This window comes from Haliaeetus albicilla, chromosome 7 (assembly GCF_947461875.1).
Source record: "Haliaeetus albicilla chromosome 7, bHalAlb1.1, whole genome shotgun sequence".
NCBI classification, from domain to species: domain Eukaryota; kingdom Metazoa; phylum Chordata; class Aves; order Accipitriformes; family Accipitridae; genus Haliaeetus; species Haliaeetus albicilla.
In genome coordinates, this window is record NC_091489.1 from 16,035,475 (window position 1) to 16,057,300 (window position 21,826).

Sequence of the window (21,826 nt, forward strand, 5' to 3'; positions counted from 1 at the left end):
GTTTGCCAATTTTGCTGAAGCTGCTGATTCAATAAGGTCTTTCAACATTTGTAAATTTAGGGGTGTGACCAATGGGGCTATTTTTGAAACAGTACCACTAGTCATATGTTTAAAGTTACACTTGTGTTTAAGTAAGTACTTTGTGGAATCAAACCTCAATGCTGTGGGCTAAGCTGAGATGACTCATTTAAGGGAAAAAATCATATATGTGAAAAAATATTCCCACTTCCTGATAAGTCATCAAATAGCTGCTTTTATTAAAATTCCAAAGATGAGCTTCTCTTAGTTGACTATACCATTGTAAGTCAGGAAGCACAAACCTCGGTAATATCATTAATATGTGATTTAAGAGAATTCAACCCCATAAGTGGCAATAAAAAATAGTCATGTAAATAAGAGATACTTTGTTAGCTTCTTAAGGAAAATCCCTCTAATGCAAAACAGAGCTGATCAATGCATTTAGCTAACTTCAAGTAAAGAAACAATTCTGAAAATGTAGGTTCATGGTTTTAAGTAATGCAGAAGGCCAAGCAGAGAGTACTGGTGCCAGATAGTTTGCCCCTAAGTCCACAAATTTTGTGAGCATAGTGTAGTGTTGGGTGTTAAGTGTTAAACATCCTGAAACCTTCATCAGCAGTTTGTCCATCAGCAGGCAAATTTTCCAGATGGTCTTTGGATGATCAATTATGTTGCTCCTAATTGCAAGTTCCTCCTCTATGCCTCTCCTTCCCTGCTGCTTCAATGTGAAGAAAGGTAAAGTCTTCAACCATTAAGCAGCTGGCACAACTTGTGTAAACAATTCTTAGAACTGTATTTGAGAATGTTTACAAAATTGGTAAGGCTCAAGTGGGCATTTTACTTTTCATATTTGTTTTTCTACACAAAATATGTCAGAAACAAAAACAAGTAGTGCATCCTCAGCTCCTTCTGATTCCATATGTTTTTTTCATGAATGCCATTTACAACAGGTAGCTCTTCCAAACTTTGTAGCTGCAGGAACAAAAAGTGCAGATGAACAACAGCAACAACACCAACAAAAAAAACCCAAACCCAAAACCAACAACAACAAAAAATTCCGTGTTTAAGTAATACTGTCTTCCTCTGCCAAGTAAACCAAAGTCTCTAATGGCTGCAATTTGGAGCTATTTTTCACAGATCTCTGTAAAAAAAAGTACAGAAATGCATTCATGGAGCTAGTGGGATTTTGCATTACATTTATCAATTTTTCTTATGGCAGCAGAACAATAAGACTTTATTTCTTTTTTGCCATCATGAGTTCTTTATACTTTTTTTACCTTTTAAAATCATGCTTCAGAAGATTTGCTCATAAATGAAGGAATGAGGTCTTTAGGATAATTGTTGCCATATTTAACTGTTCAATCCAACAGAAATAAGATTAGGCCTCAGATGAGTCTTCCCCTGGATACATACTACTACATTCAATTTTCCCATAGTCTCTTAAAACATGTAGTGCTCTTGGGCTTATACAGACAGTTTTGAGATATCATCACGTGCGTGGTTTATGGCAACTTCTGTGTAGACTCTTTGGGGTATACAGAGCCATGTTAAGACTCTGCTGGGTATACAGACCCTTGTTAAAATACTAAGCAGTTATTATTTCTAAAGATCAATGGTCTTATTTGGATCTTTTAAAATTAACTAAGCCACGTTTGGTGCTAATCTCAGATATCCCATGTTGGTCTTATTCTTTTCCAAAGTCTGTTGAAACTTAGTCAAAGTTTTAAGTACTGACTGTGACATTTGCTGTCACAATTTGTGACATTGTGTACATCTCCATTCTTCAAATGCTGAAGTAAGGATATTTCATAGTAGTCTCTGTTGACGCAGAAGGATGTTTTGTACAGGAAATCAGTGAAAGATCTCTCACTGACTTCAGTACAAATAAAATTAGATTCAGCATTTTGCACTTCAAAAGGTAGTTATAGATAAATAACCAAGTTATTAAGAGTTTATCATTTGAACTAAATGGAGTCTCTGAATCTTTTGGGAAACATCCCTCTTCAGCTGTTATTGGTTAATTATCTTTACGGATTTCCCACTTATTTATGTTCCCCATTTAACTTCTTAGTCTTCTGATAACTGGCTAACAGTTGACATTAAAGGCTTCCAAATCTATTGAGATTTTGGTTTCATTTTGCAAGTGATGTATTGCTTTTGTGGTTTAACTGTGCTACAGAGTTTGCTTAAAACAGGAGGTGGGAATAATTACCTGAAGTGGTAATTGGTCGCTTCAGCAGTGACTTGGCAGATCTTTTTTAGGAGGTTTAGGTAAGTGACTGCATCTCTAACCAGGCAGTTCTTGTGCAGTCCTGATACATTCAGCTTGTCCAGAAGTCTGCAAAAGGATTGATCTGTTTTTATTTGTCCGAATATCTGCCTTTTTACACACTTGTGGGAAGGAAAAAGAAAGAACTTGAGGCAGCCAAAATGTTCCACTGAGTCAGTCAGGGCAAGCAAGACATATTCGATCTGTACTCGGCTTTGAGGAGCCAGATGAACTTATTTTAATTTTTAAAATATTTTCTCCATACACATTAATAACCCATTAAACTTGACTTATTCCTCTTCCTTCAATATGACTCACAATTCCTTAAGCATTTTACTTTTGAAACCTGCAGCTTGGAAAGATTTTAACAGCATAACCATTCCTGATTTTTGTGGGCTGGTGTTACATTCATTACTCCGAGCTATGTGCCAGCAGTGTACTCGGGCTGATAAAGACAATAGCCTACGGTTAACCTGCGCCTCAAGGAGCTCATCTTCTAGCCACACTGAGGTAACCGCCAAACTGCAAGCACCTGCCTTGAGACGTGAGAAATCACGTTTTCCTGCGAGTGGAGGTGTCCATAGAAGAAGGCAGGATTGTTTAGTTTTAGTTAGCAGTACACTGGAGCTGGTACTGGCCTTGCAACACTCGTGTTTTAGAGAAGGAACTGAAGGTGCAAGGGAGTGGCCCTTGCTGTAGGAGGGTATTCTGACTGCCAGGGACAGCGTGGTAGAGGAATGGAGAAACTCGAGGGAAAGGAGCTGGCAGGCCCAACATGTCAAAGAGTAGAAAAGCAAAGAGCATAAATAAAACCACAGATACTGCATAGGAAAGTAATAATATGCAACAGGGTACCCGGGCAGTTAGCCCGCAATGCCTACTTTTTGGCAACTTAAGCTTCCATGTCTCCCAATAACCACCCTTTGTCCCTCAAATCCCAAGGAATGAGATAATGTAAAAGTTAGTCCCCAGAAAGACTCAACCCATGTACATAAGACTCATGTATATAAGGAGTGAGCAAGATAGCCATTTGGATTACATCCCATATTTCTGGAAATGTGTGGAAAAAATTCTACAGAGAAAGAAAGGAGAAGAAGCAAAAGGAGAGTTTGCTTTTTGATAAAGCAGATAATACAAATTAGATATTTGTCATGATCTTTGGCTATTTGTCTATATTCAGTTCTTTCTCAAAGGTCATTTTGTCATACGGGGCTCAGCAATCCTGTGAAATATAATTAACTCTGTCATTTGATGTAAGACAGAATGTGGTCCAAGTTTAAATGGAAAGATAATGGCTTTTATCCATTTTTTTTCTCCCAAAATGCTTCAGCAGTGTTGTCATAGATCAAAATCTGTGCTGCCAAATAAATACATGGAATTCCTCATGCTAATGGAAACTGAGCAGCCAAATTCTCATGCAACAAGTTGAGTTGGACATCTGTATCACACGTATATTAGCAGAGAAGAAAGAAGACTCATGTATATCACAATGTCACGTGTGTTTTAGCGGAGAAGAAAGAGGACTCTTGTTCATCTGTTTTATCATGAGGTTACAAACATGAAGACCATCTGCTGAAACCAATCCTTTTAGCTGAACAGCAACTTTATTTTTGTTACTAAAAGATTTTTCAAATGCATTATTGCAAAAGACACTTTGAGGTCTCACTGACATTAATGGAAGTCTGGTTTCACAAGGAAAGTTAAAAATATAATGTTGACCTTATCAGGAAAAGCTAAGCAGGAGGAATATTTTCCTTTCACTGAATTACATCATGATACTGTATTTTGATTTGTCTTTGCATAGACTTTCATCTGAGGAGCTCAAGAAAGTTCACAAATAACTAAGCGAGTCTCAGAGAGTAGAAAAAGTGATAAACATTGACTGATTTGCACACAGTCATTCAAAAATCCATAGCAGAGAAAGGCCCAGAGCTCACATCTTCTGGCTGCAGCAACAGCCATGCTGCTGATTCAGCAGCACACTTAAGATCATGCCTGGCTTAAGCATGCAGGTTCATTTTGAGCATCTGAGCACTACTCAGGTGCTCAAAGCAGAGAACATACCTAGGCACATTTCTGAATCATGATCTAACTTTGTTTGCTAGGCAGCTTGGTGAAGCTTGCCCTACATCTGACTTCTGTACCCATTCACTCAGCAAACAAAAAAGCGTCAGGCTCCGGCTTGCCACATCCAAACACAGCAATCACTGCAAGAGATCGAAGAAGAAAAATAATCTTTATTTCACAAGAGTGGCCACCATCTGCAGATGCGTACAGGTAAGATGGTTTAAATTAGGATGTTGAAATGCATCTTAGCCCTAGCTCAAGCCTTATTTGTTTGTGTGCACCGGAGCAGCCCAGGCACAAGCACTCAGGCTGCACGGCAACTCGGCAGCAGAGAAGATAAGCTCCAATAGAAAGGTGCAGTGCACAGCGGGTGGGGGGAAAAGGTGGGGAAACAGACTGATTCGGTGCAAGGCACGTGTCAGAGCCTCAAATGATGACTGGAAGCTTGGAAACTAGTGATAGTGTCAATACCAGAAGCGCCCGGCCCAAGGTGCTCTGTAGGTCTCATACAATTAAAAAAATCAAGATTAGATGGAATAAATAGTGTTATAGATTTCTAGCATCCTATAAAACTGTCTTGTTTTAAACTTCAGTCTAAACCTTCTACTTTTGTTTTGTTTTTATCAAAATAATATTTCAACAGTGATATATGCCGCACAGTTCTTTTAAATCAAAGAGACTAGTTGGCAGTGGAACCTGTGGAGATAAGTTTATGTCTCTGTGTGACATGTGATTTATTTCCTTCTGTAACAAAGTGCAGTGTCTGATCAGAGTGTTTCCGAATTGCCATCGTCTGTCTCCCACGTGGCATTTTCTAGTGACTGGTATTACAATCGAGCTCATTTATAGAAACTGCCCTCAATAGGGGCACAAATTTTCCTCTACTGCACCAAATAAGTTCAATAAGCTGTTGCACCTTGATGAGAAGTTTATAACATAGAGTTGCATTTTCAAAAGTTCTTAGTTGTCTTGGTCTATATTTTATTTTCAAACATCTGCCAAAAATAGGTTTGGTTTTTTCTGAGCAACATCTGGAGTAAATTCAAGCAAGTCTCTACTCCTATGACCTTACAACACTGCACTATAACACTAATAAAACACATTTCTAAAAAAATTCTCTGTGTTCTGTTAAGCACTGCCTATTTACAAGAACAAGCTAATTTTGTGAAGACAAAGCAGGGCTTTGCATGTCATAGAAGACTTACTTTAAAACTTATTCTATTACATGGATCAGTTTGCACCCTTTTCCATCAACAAATAATTGAAAAATTTCATCAGCCAATTTGTTCTGGATTTGTAAGCCCTAGGGAACTAGATTTCAAGGGAAAAAAAGAGATAATGAAAGTAAGTAATATTACAGATTACACTGAGGCAGGTCTGTTTCCACTCTGCTTCTAGATATGCAAGTTGAGGGAAAAGTAAAAAGATCCTTTATTTAATAATTAGTTAAGTCCTAATTAGTTTCAGAAGCCTAGGCAAGGGAGTAAATTGAAATCCTAGCTACAGATGAATTACGTGGACATTTTCTCTAAGGTTACTAACAAACAGGAGTAAGCATTGCAGAAAATGTTTCATTTGTGTGATGTAGGTAGAAGACACAGGAAAGCTTCCAAGTGCTCAAGAAAGTACCCACTCATATCTGCAATCATCATAGCTATAGTAATGTTATTGCTACTACTCCTGTACTAACAGTGTTGGCAATACATTCTATTGTGCCTTGAAAAGGCAGTTATTATGCTTACCTGGAAAAGACCTGCCTGCACCCTGTAGCAAGGAAGTCAGAACATACCCCAACATACCCTATAAAGCATCAAGACACAGGAATAGAAGACAAGGTAAATGCATCCATCTTTGAACTAACCTGAAGACAGTGATAACAAAATATATACTGATCTACCTTTGGGTCTGCTATGTTCATACAAAGGGCACATCAACCAGGCTGGCATAAGGAATTAGGAGAAGAGTAGTTCTCTCTTCACAACAGCTGGAAAGGGAAAGCCATGCTGACATAGTAGTTTAGTGAATTAAAAGCTTTAGCCCATTAGACCCTGACGGTACAGCCAGGTCAGCACTGTTTTTACTGTCAAGTAAAATCATGCCCACATAACTTCTGTTTCTGGGAAGGAAGAAATACTTGCATTTATTTATCTTTGCACTAAGAGGCAAAAATTCCCATGAAAGCCATGAATGACTTGTTGACTGACTTTAGCAGCAAGAAAGCCTAACTGTGAAGCCAAATGTGTTCCACAAATATGTTTATTCTTCCAGGTCCGTCCTGATTCCATTTTGCATTATTCCCTGAGGTGGACAAAACTCTAAAGCTTGAAAGTAAAATTAGGGTCAGAGTAGTATACAGTCATTCCCATATCGATCCAAGTTTCACAGCATGGGAATCCCAGCTGGTTTGAAAGCGAGCTGGAAATATTATGAGAACAGATTCTTTTCTGACTGTTGAGTGTGTTTGTTTTATCTCCCTGGGGAGAATGTGGGTTCCCTAAGCCACACTCTGCATTTAGACTCTCTACCAGGAAACCCGAGAGAGGAAATTCTAAATCATAGCTTTCTACACGCTGTATTTGACAGCTGGGTCTTGGAAACTTGCAGTGTCTCTGCTGCTCTCCCAGCTGAAGCCAACAGGATTTCTACAAAGGATTCAATGGATTTCTAACTGCGCCCAATGAAGATGTTACTAATACTAGTTATGATGGAGAATTCTTATCCAAAGCATTCTCCTTTATTTCTCTTTTACAAAAGGAAAAAAAACCACCCAGCTTATTTCAGGAAGAAAGAGCATAATGGCATTGATACAGGTTCATGTATACCTGACCAGACCAGGTGTAGAGATGAAAGGCTTTAGATAGATACTATTATTTCCCTCAGTGATTTTGCATCCTTTCTTTATGTTCTTCACTAAATACAATAAAACTTGGCAATATTTTAGCTTAACACCTTCCCTTCAGCAGTTTTAAAGAAACAAAGATTTTATTTTATTTTCTTTCTGTTTTTAAAGGGACTTTGGCTAAATCAAACACAAAATTCCAATTAACTTAGAAGTGGTCTGGCATGTCATCTCAGCTTTCAGCATGTCAAGAGAGAAGACTCGATGTTCACTGCCCACCTCAACAAACTACTGCCCTGTAGTCTGTTTTGTCACATGATTTGATCTCTGAAAACTCACATTTTTAGGCAGCATATTTACCTGCTCTTCTTCTTAAGATGTGTATACCAAGAGGCCCTGCTTCTCCTCTAGGATTGTATAATTTTCTGAACTACTTACAAGAAAACAGGAGCATGACCTACTGCATCTGCTGGAGAATACTGAATGATAATTACATACATCAGTATAATCATCAAGCAACATCACCTATTTTGAAGGTAAGCCAAGCTTAGTTACAGCTGGAGATGAGAGAAGGGAAAGGTAAAAGTTGGAGGTAAGAAAGATTTCAGGGCATAAATTGCTTCACCTGAGCTCATTTCTCCCCTTGAGCAAGCTGAAGGTTGACATTTGGAGTGGGGCTGCCGCTCTGGACATCTTTGGTGTTCTTCTGAAAAACCTGGACCTCCACAGCACGACCTGCCGCAGCCGAGCGTCCTATGGAGCCACAGGAGCTTTCCCATGGATCACCATGCAGCACACGCATCCCCAGTGAGATGTAGGCTGGGGTTTTACCTGACAGCTGTTGCTGTGTGATCATCTGTATTTCTTCTTGTGGGAAAGAAAGGTCTGTGCGTCCTATTTGTGGCAGAATTCTCATTTATTTGAGCACAGATGAAAAGCTGAATGAAGCTAAGCTGTGTTTAGGAACATTAATGTAACATGAAAATCAATCAATGAAAACATACAGGAGTCAACTTTTACTTAGGCTAGTTTGAAGTTAGTGAATAGATCAAAGCAGTTAAAAATAATGACTTACAAAGACTAATGATAGAGAATAAGAACCTGTACAAAAACAAACAAAACACCTGCCTGAACTTGAGGGTGGCAAGGGAATTATCCACAATGAAACATATTTCCTGAAACATGTTTACATGAAAATTGCTTGGTGGTTGGGAGCACAAAGTAATTAGCTGAAAAATTACTAGATGGGTGAGGTTAGATGATCTGTTTGTCTACTCAGCGTTTTAGGGCCAATGCAATGGAAGCAGAGAAAGGGAAAGAAGGGCACTGTAGGTAAAAAAAAAAAAGGAGCAAAGGACACATTTGTTTATTTGCCAGTCAGTAATAGTACCCCATAGAGCTACAGTGCTGAAATTATTAGAGCTGATCAAGGTTCTCTCACTGTTATGCCTTTCCTACAGAAAATGCAGTTCCCATAAAGCTGTTGGTTTCCAGAGGAAATTTATTTTTAAATACCATTTTCTGGTAAAAACAGTATTTTGAGTTGTTGAATTGACTCGAGATGTTTCATTTTAAGTCAGCTAAATTGTTTTTCCTTCCTATGGCCGATTGCCTCATATGAGCTCTAGACAAAGCACCTTGCTGTCTTAGGGATGGGCTGGGCATTGTGGTTTTACAACATACCCAATGATGCAAAACAGCCATCACCTGACTCTGTGACACGGTGCATCATAGGATTCACTTGAACAGAGTTTGTAATGAGAGGTATAACTTAACCAGAAAGCTTGGCCTTTAAAATAGAATGAATGTTGACTACCATGAGGCAAACACAAGCTTCAGCTGCACCAGTGTTGGTTACGTACTGTACTGAGTGTTTGCGGGCTCGAGTATTACAGGAACTATGATCAGAGCACTAGCAACACTCAGAAAAAAAGCCACATAAAGTTTCTGAGATTCAAACGCAGGCTGTCACATATGACAGTAATGCTCACATGAGTCTGCCCTTTCAAGGCTGGGTTGAAGCTTCTCTCTTGCAAGTTTTTCTAGTAATCAACTTTACATGAGAAAGTGTAATCCTAAAAAGATACATAGAAGCAGCTAACTACTTATCTGTGGCCCTGATAAAAGCATTGATGGCATTTTAATGAACATCAGTTGCAGCCTTTTGCATCCCAGGCAACTGCCACACGACGTTCTGGGCAATGCTGGATCCCAGAAGCGCTGCTGTATGCACCCTAGTCTCCTGGAGTGTCATAAGCTTACAAACACTGGAGCAATTTCAGGCAATGTCACAACAGGATAAATAACACACACAGAGTGTGTGATACAGATGGCATTTCCTCTCTTCCAGATACTGCTTTTAAGGCCCAGCTGTGTGATATTTACTGACACAGAAAGAGACTTTCCTTTGCATATCATGCCCTGCCTACAACTAGTCTAGTCTTTATTATAGGAACATATTCATTATTCTTACATTCTTTACCACACGGTTCCTCTGCTCTTACATCGAAGTGTGTGTTTGGCAAAACATCACAAGGTGACAGCAAGTCTTCATCTATTGGTGACCACACTGTCAGCACTTTTTCCAGCAACCACCCTGGAAACAGGATCCTTTCCCCGTGTCCTGATTTCAGCTGGGATAGAGTTAATTTCCTTTCTAGTAGCTGGTATAGTACTGTGTTTTGGATTCAGTATGAGAAGAATGTTGATAACACACTGATGTTTTCAGTTGTTGCTAAGTAGTGTTCAGTCTAAAGTCACGGATTTTTCAGCTTCTCATGCCCAGCCAGCAAGAAGGCTGGAGGGGCACAAGAAGTTGGGAGGGGACACAGCCAGGGAGCTGACCCAAACTGGCCAAAGGGGTATTCCATACCATGGGATGTCATGCCCAGTATATAAACTGGGGGGAGTTGGCCTGGGTGGGGGAGCTCAGGAACTAAGTGGGCACCGGTTGGCGGGTGGCAAGAAATTGCAGTGTGCATCACTTGTTTTGTATATTCCAATCCTTTTATTATTACTGTCATTTTATTACTGTTGTTATTATCATTATTAGTTTCTTCCTTTCTGTTCTACTAAACTGTTCTTATCTCAACCCGTGAGTTTTACCTTTTTTTTTCCCCAATTCTCTCCCCCATCCCACTGGGTTGGGGGGAGTGAGTGAGCGGCTGCATGGTGCTTAGTTGCTGGCTGGGGTTAAACCGCGACACCCTCCTATTTTTGGCCATTTCCAAATGCAATTGCAGCCTGCTTGGAAACCCAGTGGCTCTGGCTGCAAGAGGTAATCTCAGTGAAAATACATTTTCCAGTTGCATTTTCTTTCTGAAGAACAGTCAGCATTGCTGCAGCTTAGCTAGAAAAAATGAAACTTAGTGAAGTCCTGCTTCAGGAAACAAGTATGTGCTTAAATTCCACTGACTTAAACTTAAAGCCTTCGTATTACCCTTGAAGGGAAACTTTACCTGAGCAGGGGTTTGATACTTTAACCAACTTACATTGTTGAACTGGGTTAATAGGCTGCATGGAGTCCATGCAGATGACTGTAGGCTGTGAGTTTAACACCCTTTCACCATAAAGGAGATCTTAGGTGATCTCCTTCATCACTATTCATGGGTATTTGGCCCCATTATCATAATGCCATGTGTAGGCAGAGTGCACAGTTAAAGAAAAATAAACAAATGAAATTGCCAACTGCTGGCAAATGCCCAAAGCCGTGCCACCATCTGCCTACCCCACCCACTGATAAAATAAATTCCTGGCATTCTGCCTGGACTCAGGAATGCTAAATTAAATAAGTATTCCTGGTTGTGCACACTGAAAATCAGAAAATCTGGACCCTAATGGGAAAAAAAGAGGAAATGAGTCAACATCCCAGGGACTTTCCACTAAGAACCTTCTGTTGCTGGCACCTGGAAATTCAAATCTGGGGAGTAAGCCTAAAATCATCCCAGGAAATATTGCTGGCTAGCCCAGGTCATCTGAAAAGGAGAGCCCTGAGTCCCTGAGACTGACCCCAAAAAAAAGCTGGAACACCTTTCCTGGAGGAAATCAGTTAGACACAGGGGCACTCAGTAGTTTACGTCAGTAAGAACACCTGAGGATTAAGGCAGATTAAAGGCCCACTGCAGGAATTTGTGATCGACAAGGTCATCCACTTCTTTCACCTTTGGGGTAGAGTCTGTCCACAGACAGAGCACTGATGCCAAGTCCTCAGCCTGCAGGGGCAACAGCTGTGTCAAAGGCGACATGGGACCTGTAACTCCACTGTGACAGTCTGCAGGGGCAATGACAGCAGCCCCTTCCAGCAAGTCTTACATCCCCCTCTGGGTCAAGGCAAACCCCATTAGTGCAATGTGCTGCAGGGCCAGCTCTGGCTCCTTCAGGAGGGGAAAGCTGTGAACGACCTTGTGCATTGCTGTTCTTTCCAAACAGACTTTCCACGAGTGGCGACAGGGATCATTCAGAGCCCCAAAAGGCACAAGCAGTCCCTGTTTCTGCATCACTTTCTTCTTTTGATAGCTAAGCATCAAACATGAATGGATCCTCAGAATCATTTTCCTATCCATCTTTCACCCCATCTCTGCTGGTTTACACCACTGTAAGTGAAAGGACAATCAGACCTCACATTTCTATTTCATGTACAATAATCATCATCTAAACAGAAAATGTATTTGATAGATAAAGTGCTCAGCTATCAGCTTTAATTTTGTGCTAAGAGCAACTTTTAAATGTTACCAGGAATGTATGTCAAAGGGGAAGGAACCAAAAATAGCTCTGGATGAAAAAAAAAAAAGAAAAGCAGCAGAATAGCTGCTATTCTAACAGCACATGTATGTCTGTTAACCTTAAGGATTTGCCAACAGTAAGGGTGCATGTTTTAACTCGCTATGAAATGAATGTGCCTATGGGCCAGATTTGTATCTTAGTTATAACTATGTAAAGCAGAAATAAATTTCTTTGAAGTTGTTAGACTTATTTTGGTTTTATAGTACTTTGAGATCAAAATCGGAACTGCGTTTTAAATTGAGATGAGCAAAACAATGAAAGAGGCAAAAGATTCAGATGGCAATGAATACAACAAGATCTCTAACATAAAGCTCAAATTTTCTGTGCACAGTGTAATGAAGCAGGGGAACATTGCTGGCTAGATGGTTCGTATTACTATGTAATGAAGTTAGTATATAAATTATTGCATGCAGACACAGATGCTCTCACACGCTATTTCTTTGGCTTGTATTTTCAAGAGCTTCTTTGCCTTCTTTGTTCTAGGAAGCAAGTAATAAAATACAAAAGTGAATAATATGTATCCAAATAAATACATATTAAATATGTTTGGAAGCATAATGATTATTCTTTAAATCTGTTTTCCTTATTACATGCTGCCTAGAATAAAGAAGACAAAAAAATACATCTTTCACTTCTTCTGAAAAAAAAACCCCAACATTTCCAAAGCTTCTCTGTTCTAGGCAGAACCCAAAGAAATATGTAAAGTTCTGACATATGTAAGGGAATGCCTTCAGCTAGCATTTTAGAGCATTTTAGAACATCATGTGTGCCTTCTCCTCTTTCCCATAATAATAAATAATGAATAACAGAAAAATACTGATGGTCAGTGAAGCATCCCATGTAATATACTGACTTTGTTAATGTTTTGTGATAAATACAGAAACTAAGACAAACACATAAACAAAGGCTGTAATTAATGATGGGTGAAATGGATTTTGAAGATCTTTTCTGTAATAATAATAATAATACATTTATGTACCTAAAAACACCCAAACACAAATTGTTTGTTAACAAAATATACCTCCTAAACTGAAATTATCACTTCTGATTGATTGTTTTGCTTTTTTAGAAAGAATTAACTGAGATGCTGAACAAGAATATTTCTAGTTGATTTAATGGGATCTGAATATGTGCAGTCCTCTGAAAGTCAGGCTTACTCTGCTAAGGAAGTATGGACTCAGAAAAGTGTCTTTCCCTCCTGAGAAATGTACCTGACTCCTAGACAAGTAACTTTTCACTCAGTTTCCCAAACAAGAAGCCTGTCATACAGCATTAATGACACCACAAATGCAGTGATGTCCCATACCTAGTGCATACAAAGGATCCTTTTCTGCATGTCACTTTGTGAATTCCCAGTGCAAATTCAGGTGGGTTTAAAAAAAAAAATCTATTAAGGATATACAAAACCACCCCAGCAACAGGGTGGTTGTACAAACAGCTGCTGAAACTTTATGTTCTGCCAGGAAACTGCTTTTGGTGGGGACATTCACTAGTTTGGAGAAACTTGACCACAAAATGCGTATTGTTTTGAAAAGTTCATATTTCTGCTGTTCACATGCAACCAGCCATGGCACACACTGTTCGTTAGGAAACATCTGTCTATGGGTTTTCACAGTTGCAAGCATTTTAAAGCATAATAATGATTCTGACAGTAGATAACTTTGAAACAGTTATATGCAGGCAGGTTTTTAAAACCAAATAAAAGTCACACGGAAAATTCATGTCACTGATGAAAGGTCAACATGCTGATGTACAGGAAGACAGAGAGGAACATCTAGTCCAGTAATTACTATGCAATGTTTCTTTGACTTTGAAGGCCAGAAAGGTGATTCTGTGCAGCAAAGTTCCACCTCTATTTTACAGGGGAAAAAAAAAAAAAAAGAAAAGAAATAATAAGCTCTTAGAAAAGGCAAATAATTTGCAGCAAGATGTTTTTTCTGTCATTGGCCTAGACAGTTGTGATCCAGAAAGGATATAGAAAGAATGGCAATTATACAGTGCAATTCTTTTTGCATCAGTTGTACAGCATTTACACATCCTGTGTGAGTCTGAGTCAGTGAAAACTCACTTTGGGGTAACAGCGTTTCGGTTGTATTAAAGATCTGAGTTCCCAAGACTGTATTTGAAGGGAGAACACTTACTCCAGAGTCTAATACAAAGAAACTAGGTTTTGGAACAAATGTTTCTTGGGCTCTAGGCGCGGGGATGCTAAACTCAAAAAGTGAATGGAAAAGGAATTCTTCTGTTTCAGTGTGTGACACACACAGCAGAGCAAAAATTCAGCTTCATCTGGTAGTCAGACATTGAAATTAGAAAACCGATCAGCAGAGTCCCCAGTTTTTAACTGCACACAGGGTGTGTGAGACTTGTAACACTATCACATACTCCTCAGCTCACGATCCCATTAATGGAAACAGAGTTCAGTTCTAAAAAGTGCTAAATATTTATTTCAGATGCTCAGATTTTTTCTGGAGTCAGTGGTGGTCCAAGGCATACAGCACTTCATGGGCCTGAATCTTTAAATAAAAGCTTCTTCCAGCCTAACAAGTAGAAGTTATGCATCTGATATTACTATCATGAATGATACTTCCACCTGGAAGGAGTCATCATAGAAGAGCTGTGTAATATATAATAGGAATAATATCTCTTACTAAAAAAATATTTATTTTATGCACCAAGAAAATCCAGTGCAACCCATCTGTGTGACTTATGTTAGATATATACAATAGACATACATGCTAATCAAATATAGCAAAGAAAATATTCATTCTTTCTTCATTCTCAAAGGTTACATTTCTGTCAGAGAATCAAACTGAGTTACAGCATTCTACTGCCTTCATCCCTATTATTCCTTTATACATTCTTGGAGATTTTCAATCGTCTCCATAAGAAATATCAAAGCAGAGATCATTAGCAAAGATAATTTGATGATGCAGTATTATTTCTGCAAGGAAGACCAGCTAATCTGTTTACAGTAGGAGTGATACAGCCGCACAACAGCAACTGCACAGGACAGGCACAAGCAGAGTCAGAGGAGGGATTATACCCCTCTGGAGCCACCTGATACAGAGAGGTCTGACCGTGTAGAGTAAGAATATAAAATTTACTACAATGGCCTATTTCATACTTACAACTGAACTTTGTCTGTAGTGATAATCTCCATGGCATTAATGCCAAAACAGAGTGATGGACAATTGGGACAGTCAAAAAAACAGGATGTTGGGGTGCCATGAATGCATCTCTCTCACAGTCTAGGCATGATCTTGATCATTTGGAAAAGCTTTGAATCTCAGAAGCAAATTGTCAAAGTGCAAGAATCTTGTTAAAGTAGTTCAGTGTTGACAGTCAAAGGCAGAGAGCAACAGTTCCTCAATACCCAAAACCACCGCACTGGCAAACCAATCACTGCCAAGCTTTTACCTCCTGCTACCCCTTTCCCAAGTAAAATGTAGCAGGAGAACCATGAGAACCCCAGGACAGTGACAGGGCAGGTTTGGGGATACATACGTTTTTCAAAAATATCCATGAATGTTGTAATGTCTGCTCTGCCAACACATGGTTCTTACAGTAGCTGCTAACTGTGGAATATCTGCTTCCATGTTTTACTGATGCTGTCACAACCACACAAGGACATACAGAAGATTCAGTCCTATTCTTTACACTAGTGTTGTCAAAGATTTTGTCCCCAAAGAGGCTGTAGAGTTGCATTAAAATCTTCAGAAATCAAATAAGCTGAAACAGCAACATACTTATCTGAGAAGCTCATCAGCTTGAGATATTTCAGTTTGAATTCTTTCCCTATCATGTCAGAGTGCTTGCAGGCAATGTCCCAGATGAAACGCTGTGCGTAAGTGTTGCACATCTAGAGGGGGTTGCAGCCTCTAAGCCATGTAACACTGCCATGGAGGAGGACCTCTGCTATAGACACACTGACAGTCTGTGCACAGCCAGAAGTTTCCACAACTAGATTTCATTGTTCTTTCTCTCCTGGCTGCTGATTAATTTCTTAACATATCAGATTTTCTTGAAATACAAGTACTGGATGACAATGAAATACAGATCAGGTAGATGCAATGTTTAGACAGATGCTAAAACATCTTATTGTGCATTGGAAGACCATAGCAAGTACTGGCATTCTTTCTCATTTACTAGACACATATTACCATTTGAGGGGAATATATCTTTTCATCCCCAAAGGGTTCCAAAACAAACAAAACACCGTTGAAATGTAGTTGCCCTGAGGTTGTAAGGCAGCATCAGCACATGCCAAACAAAACAAGAGAAAAGGTGGGAAGGAACATAAGACATTATTATAGTTTTTTCTCCCTAAAACTATTTATTTGAATCCTTGCATATAAACCAAACTAGATTTTAAACCTGAACCTTACCTGGAAGATTCCCAGCCATCACACCTTTCTCAAAAAACTAAAAGGCCAGGTCAACCATACTGGAGGAAATACAGAGCAAATACATTATAGCCTAAAATTCAAGCCCCAAAAGTTTAGCTAGATTAAAAAATTGTTCTTACGTCTAGGGACCTTCACCAATGTAGACATCTGATGTGGACATACAGTAGCACATACTGGTGTTTGCTCAGTGCAGTTGACCTCTTTGTAAGCCCTGTAAAACTTTGACACCTGTTTGGTCCTGAGTGAATCCAGTTCAATGAGGACAATACAATATCCTGCCCCCCTGAAATACACACATCTTACTTCCCTGGTGTTTGTTAAGAGTTCATGGGAGAAGAAGACTCTTAGGTATACGATGAATTAGAATAAGACAAGATCATAACGGGAACTTTCTAACAAGATTATTTTAAAGATAATCCACCATCTGGTTTTAAGTTTACAGCACTGCAACTCAGGAAAAATGCATTTTCATTGTTTTTACATGGAATAGCTCAAACTGGTAAGCATCCAAAATTCAGCAGGAATTTAGTTGTTGTAGGTAGAATGCCTATGAGTAGAATGGCCAATGAGTGAGGGTAATTATTTCCACTTATAATATACTTCTAATTCATTAACTCAAAAGAGAATATAAACTATATTTGAAATAAAAATAAAAGTATAACCTTAGTTTGTACTCTTTACTTTAAACATATGGCAATGCAATAATCTAGTGAACAAAAGAAAGTAAAAATAATGGAATCTAATTCTGCTTTTATACCTTTTCCTAACCTTAATGACTATATTCTTATTCAGTGTCTCTGCTATGAGCTGTGATATTCCTCCAAGCCAAAACCAAACTCCTCCTGTCCTTTTGCTGGAATTTAATGTGTAGAAATAAATGTTCTTAATCCTTAAGGATTTGTAGAACTAGCTGTCATTTTAATCCACTGTGATGCAACTTGCCTAGTATCTGAATAAATGTCACCCATTTCTTTCTAAGTGAAATAAAATCTAGTGACTGTCACATGGGAATGGAATCACTGCTTACTTCTGCTGCAAGAAAATTCAGGCATGGATGAACCAACCACCTCTTGCTATCTTTTCCTACATACAGCAAAAAGGACAGTGCCAGTGCAAGCAGGTTTGTCAGTAGCCAAACCCTGAACACAGACTTCTTTTAAAGACTTTTCTAGCAATTGTAAGGATCAAGCAATAGTTAGACTACTGCACCCTGCACAGATAAGCACTGGCTTTCACCAGAAGATCAACACAGGATGCAGAAACAGAAGCCCAGTGTCTCTATGTCCCCACTTACAAAGGGGTACTGCACTGACACATCACCCATTGTATCTGCTGTGGCTTCTCTGAAGCATTCTCATACAATTCCCACTGAAAAAAAATGTTATCTGTGTCACCACATAGATTAAAATTGATTTTTATATTCCTCATCATTACATTAATCTGTTTTGTTAGTGAAATTAAATGGATTGGGAAGCTGCCACGTTTTATGTATTTGTGGCACAGGGAGCTGGATGCTGTTCTCAGCTCTGTCACTTGATTTTGAGCAACTCACAAAGTCACTGTCCCAGTTCTTGCAGGCATCAAATCATGACAATAAGAATTACCTGTCTGACAAGAAAGTTGTGAAATGCTTTTCATTGATGTTTGTAAGAAGGTTTTAGAATTTCATACAGAAATTCTATAGACCAATTTTCCAGGTCAATATTATTACAGCATCAGAGTAATTCTCCTTTGCAGAACCTGTCTAATCAGTAGACAGGCAAAAAATGACATCCAGATGTTTACAGTCACGTTGGAGGCGTGAGAGGATGATACAAGCAGGAAGGTTTTTGCCCTTGCCCTTTCAAATTATGATGCTACAGCATTGTTCCTCGTCTCGCTCACAGGGAAAGCCTGCCTGTGGAAGCAAAGGAAGCAATAAGAAACAGTAAATTCCTCCCTTGGCTCTATGTGTGAGAACAATTGAGTGTCCTCTCATTATACAGTGAAACTGTTCAGCCCAAGGACTCAGGAAGAGCCTGGAAAATTTAGGTTAAAAAAGTAACAGTTGTCTGTGATATGAGCTTCTTTTCCCACTTCCAAACACTGGCTGAATTATATATCCCTTCATGGGAGGAGCAGAGAAGTTCTAGTTATTCCCAGTACAACTTTCTCGTGTTGCTACTCGAGTTTGTTGCACAACAAAGGTTTTCCGTGTTGAGAAGGTCACAGGTTCTTCACATACTTGATCCATGGCCAAGCCAAGTCTTTGGGTTCAGTGACTGCAGAGGACTATGACCCTTTCAAAGCAATGAGACACTTCCAGGTAAAAAAGAAGAGCAGCTTAACTTGGGAGTGCCATGCTTGAGCCCAAGGTCTCTGCACACCCTGCAGAGTTAGCTATCCCATTCCCTGTGTTCTGCTGCAGGGAACAGGTGAGAAAAAACGGGTCCATTCACAACCTGGCCATCGAGGCCTATTTCCTCAGCCCTAGCCAAAATCCTCAGCTGAATGTAAATACTAGGATTTGTCTCTTTCTATATTAATTAATTTTTCTTGTCTTTTAATCCTGCAAGTGTCACAGCACAATTAGAAGGATAAGCTCAGAAAATGCTATTATGGTCTTGTTCTTAAATGCAGTTTCCATCTGTGTCTCTCTTTTTTTTAAAGGGAGTTGTAAACCATGCCATCTGTCAATGATAACGGGCCAATGGAAGAAGCCAGGAACTGAGATTTGGATGATCAGTTTTCCTCATCAGAACTGCCAACCATGGGATGTGTCTGACTCAGCAGTGCCCTTCAGCTCTTTGTGTTTCTGTTTGATTTGGTTATTCAGATGGCAAGTTTGTTGGAGATATGGTAAGTATGAACACCATTGAACACAATACGGTCTTCACTAGCATCTTCAGGAAATACTGTATAATACATAGTAATTCTTTTGATAGCAGTTCCCAAATCCCACCTAAAGAAACAGACAGAAGACCCTCTATTGGATGTAAGAGTATATTGCTTCAGTTAGGATGATCTGAGTGAATATGATTTTTGCATTCCTTTTCTGGGGGTCCAGCAAGGAAAAAAAGAGAATTATTAGATAGCTGGAGGGTGGGAATAAAAGAAAATCCTTTTCTTCCTAATAGAAACATAATATCAAGAAGAACAGCCTTGAATCCTGTCTTCCACCTTCTGTCACTCAAAGAGGTATCTAGAGCGGCACAGGCCACTGCCACTAGATGGGAAGTAAAATAGAGCCTCCCACAACTAACTCAATATTATGAAAATATGAAGAGGCTACCTCAGCTTGTTCATGTTCTGCCCCTCTAAGCTGCATTAAGAAAATCAGAGTCAATAAAACTGACTAGATTTTCAAAGGTGAACAAATAATAAACTGGTAATTTCATTGCACTCAATCCCCTTCTCATCTGTCAGTGAAAGGAGAGGATGTCGCTAATTCCTATATCTAACACGACTACTTGTGCAAGTGCAGGCTTTATGGACTGTGCAAATAGAAACAAAGAACCTGCAATAGCCAAGATAAAAACGAGTCATAGGATGAATCAGATTGGTGGCTGTGGGAATGGATTTCAGGGCTTTTATGAAGCTATGTGACCTGGCAGGAGCCCAGGTGGGGTGAGGGAGGAACTGAGATAGAGAAGATTTGATTGAGGAAGACATCAATGACACGTCTAGTATTATATATGAAAGTGGGAGAGGTTGGAAGTAGATTTTTAGAGTCATCGTCACAAAGGTGGCAGCTAAATCTATGGGAATAACTGAAGTAATCTCACTTATTCATTTATCTACCCACACACATACACACCCTTGCTGACTTCCTAATTGACGTTGTGGCCAGAGAAGAAACACTGAATTCAAAGAGAGGCTATTTGTATTTTATTTCTGATCCAGCTGGACCCAAGAGGTGCCAGGAATCCTGTGAGAAAGGCTCCTTTCAAAAAGAAATTGAGCTGTTATTTCAGGCAGTGTGAATTATGGTTGTCTGAAACCTCCAGTAATTCGAAAAATACTTTTTTGGTCACTAAGGCAGCATGGTGACTTAGCATGATAATGTGCTATACTATCAGAGAGAGAATTTTTTAATAATTCCTGTACTGTGATGTTTTAAAATACCAAAAAAGGTGAGTTATTGCATGAAGAGAAAACTGCCGAGTAATTTTTTTTCCTTTTGAATTTGCATTTTTTCCCAGGCATCTTTTTACACCTTACCCTTTCCATCAACACTTAACTTCCCCCACCTTGAAAAGACCCCTGGTTCCACGCTGTGCTCTCTCTAATAAATGTGGAGGGGCAGGAGGTACCGTGGCTAGCTCTGAGCTGGCTCTGTGCTGGCCAGCCAGCCGCCACTCACGTTGCTATTAATCAATGGACACCCTTATGCTGCAGCCTTTTCCTCAGTGGGGACACCCCTCTGGGTCTTATTCCACTCTCCTAGCACTGATTTTCCTGAAATATGCAGGAGCTTCATATCTCTAAAATCTTTATGTCTTTTTCCAAAGAAACTGAAATGGTTCAAAAGCTTTAGAAGGCCATTGACAAATAGAGAAAAAAAAAAAAGGAAATAGTTGTATTGAATTTGGAAGCCTTGAGTTTAAATTTCCCACCCAGTTCATGACCTTAGTTTAAAAAATATATTAACATGTAGTTCTTAAGAAAAACAAAATTCGGTTACATCACTTTTTTACTGAAATGTAGTTCACGCTCTTCACGAGTCCCAGGTAGCTACACCATAACACAATGCCTATGCCATGCCTTCAGGACACATAACCAAGCAGTAGTGCTGTTTGATTTCAATGTTAGTTTAACTGATATGGTCTATTTTTTTCTGTGAGGTAGGTATGCACATGAAATAAAAAAAATGGGCCATGCTGTTGTGGGTGAAGTCACTCGTCCTTCTTGCCTAATAATTTGCATTTGTCAATCTCTAGTGTGATCTGCTTTAGATGAAGTCAAGTCCTTTTCTACCCTGCTAATGCCAGAAGTGCAGTGATATGTGTAAGCAAGGGAGTGCTCATTCCCTGTCCATCACCGAGGACTGATTTGACATCCAAAAAGGTCAGCTCGAGCATTTCATTCTCTCAAGACTTGATAAAGGTAATTGAATAAAATGCTCGGGTTTATTTTCATACCTTCTCAAGGACTATCTTTTATTTAAGATTTCCACATTTAGCACTAGAGGATAACTGGAAGCATCTGATACAGCGTCGTCGTTATTGCCACTGGAGCAGGGAACGGCTGTTAGGCTACAAATAATGAAGGCGGCTGTCTAGCTGGCATGGGTCTGGGAACACACCAGGTTTTTATCTCTCCTGAACATTTCTGGTACCTTGTGCTAGGTTATTGTATTTGTTCTTTTCTTGCAGAGTGAATGTAGTACTACTCCAGCACCAGTGGGTTTCCCAGGAGCTGGGTGTCCCCATGGGGGCAGCCAGGCAGGGGCTGGCAGCCAGG

The 21,826-nt window shown here is 39.5% G+C and overlaps 1 long non-coding RNA gene across 1 annotated transcript in view; it reads right to left on the reverse strand.

The window, feature by feature from the left end:
- Window positions 1–2,179: 2,179 nt before the first annotated feature.
- The window catches only part of LOC138685843 (uncharacterized), a 42,612-nt gene continuing 22,965 nt past the window's right edge, over window positions 2,180–21,826 (reverse strand). The window contains exon 3 of the long non-coding RNA XR_011325225.1: window positions 2,180–2,356. This is a non-coding gene — a long non-coding RNA (uncharacterized lncRNA). The remainder of the gene's footprint in view (window positions 2,357–21,826) is intronic.